Raw genomic sequence first — 2,652 nt, forward strand, 5'->3', positions numbered from 1 at the left:
ATATAGCAATAAGAAAATGGAGGGGAATATGAGGTGCCCATCAACTTGCAGACACTGTATTCCATTGATTAATCTGTTTATTTTATAACTAAATTGACAAAAAACACAATATACAGACACTTATGACATACTATATCATATGAACAATTAAAATTTCAAATTTAAAGGGCATTTAGCAATTGGAGAAGGGACAAAAACTTACAGCTGATTCAGCCTAGCGTTGGCATACCCCATTCTATCTCTATAGCTCCTGTACGCTGGAGTAATTAGTAGATGAAAATGATGCAATGGGGGTACATACATGATTCGCTAGGCCTCTTCAGAGATTTACAAAATTCAATACAAATATAAAATAAGAATAAAATTAAAAAATTAAAATATAAAAATATAAGGCTGCACAGATGGCTGCACATGCACACCAAAATAGTTAACAGTCACTGTCACTACATGTGAGGGGGACATACACATATATATCTACCCCCTCACACATACATACATACATACATACATACATACATATATGTATATATAAATATTCCCATACATACATGATCCCTGGCATGAACGTTATTCGTTGCGTTTGGAAAGCTGTTTATATGTTAAAATGTGTTGGGTGCGTGCGTGTCCGTTCTGTATGTGGTGGAGGAGTCTAAGAAATAATTTCCACATAGACCCCTCCACCACATACAGAACTGACACGCACGCACCCAACAAATTTTAACATATAAACAGCTTTCCAAGCGCAACAAATAACGTTCATGCCAGGGATCATGTATATATGGGAATATTTATATATACATATATGTATGTATGTATGTATGCATGTATGTATGTATGTATGTATGTATGCATGTATGTGTAAGGGGATAGATATATATGTGTATCTCCCCCTCACATATAGTGACAGTGACTGTTGACTATTTTGGTGTGCATTTGTGTATGTGCATCTGAGTACACATATATGTAACTCATGTAGTTATGTTTTTGTATTCATCTATATCTGCGTATAGTAATGTATACATGCATAGGCATGTATATTGGAGTTTTTATAATTATTTATATGGTTTTATATACTTTTTGTAGGCTTTTTTATGTGCCTTATATTTTTATATCTTCATTTTTTTATTTTATTCTTATTTAATATTTGTATTGAATTTTGTAAATCTCTGAAGAGGCCTAGCGAATCATGTATGTACCCCCATTACATCATTTTCATCTACTAATTACTCCAGCGTACAGGTGCTATAGAGATAGAATGGGGCATGCTAACGCTAGGCGGAAACAGCTGTAAGTTTTTGTCCCTTCTGCAATTGCTAAATGTCCTTTAAATTTGAAATCTTAATTGTTCATATGATATAGTATGTCATAAGTGTCTGTATATTGTGTTTTTTGTCAATTTAGTTATAAAATAAACAGATTAATCAACGGAATACAGTGTCTGCAAATTGAAGGGTACTTCATATTCCCCTCCATGTTTTTATTGCTATATAAATTTAGGGTAAGATAACCCCCTTTTACCCGCACCCACTTATTGCACTTGGTATAACACTAGTGTAGCAATAATTGGTACCCTCCCAGCAGTATATTGGATAGTTAAGAAACTTTAATATATATATATACTATGAACTTAGCCCAAATAATTGCAGCTCATAACTTTAAAATACTTAAATCAAAAGGAATTGGGGAGGATAGCGATGTGAACCCTGATATAAATAATAATAACAATAATAGTAATAGTAATCGGAATATGATTACGGTAACAGAGGTTAACCCCAGAAGATTGAAGTTTGAAGGCCCTAATGCGAGAGTGAGAAATGTAGTTTATCAATGTAAGGTAAGGACTCGGGCAGATGTTAGCCGATACTTGGGGTGTTCTTCGGGACAAATCTGTAAAAGATTATCTAATCATTATAGTACCTTTCAAGATAGAAGTAAAATAGCAAGTACCAGTCTTAGTAAATTCATTTGGGAACTGAAGGAACAAAAAAAAGCAATATTCGTTAGAATGGTCAATTATTGGGAGATCTTTCCCTTGTGACAAAGGTAAGAGATATCGCTCGATGTGTAATCTAGAATTATATTTTATATTATTCTCTAAGGGTAAGTTGATAAATAAACTCACACATAATGCTTTCAGATGCACCCATTATCCGAAACACACATTTCTCTGGTTTAAATGAGTTATAAATTTCAGTATGATCGGGTATTATAGTATATTATAGTATAATATTAGGTCTTAAGGCAGGCCATATCAATGTATAATTTACCAATAGCTATTGTATTTGTACTTATGATTATTTGCTAAAGTTTCTAGAGATAATATAATATAGATCTCCATTGATTTATAAGTCATTACCAGGAATCAATATTTGTAATATGTGATTGTTTATAATTAATTAATAATATTATGAGGGGTTTTCTCCCTTTGACGGACCTTTATTTAAGGAGAAATTTGAATATGAACCAGACTTAGAGACGATGTTTTTGGTGTTTAATTTTTGCTATTTACCTTTTACCCTGAACATGTGTAAGGTAATTTATCTATTTAACTTGAATTTGACAGTTAAATATAGCCTTATACAGAAATGTTGACATAGGAATAAACTTCAATAATAATGGATATTAGCGTCAAAACTCTCATTTAACTTATTG

Source organism: Octopus bimaculoides, chromosome 1, assembly GCF_001194135.2.
Source record: "Octopus bimaculoides isolate UCB-OBI-ISO-001 chromosome 1, ASM119413v2, whole genome shotgun sequence".
NCBI classification, from domain to species: Eukaryota; Metazoa; Mollusca; class Cephalopoda; order Octopoda; family Octopodidae; genus Octopus; species Octopus bimaculoides.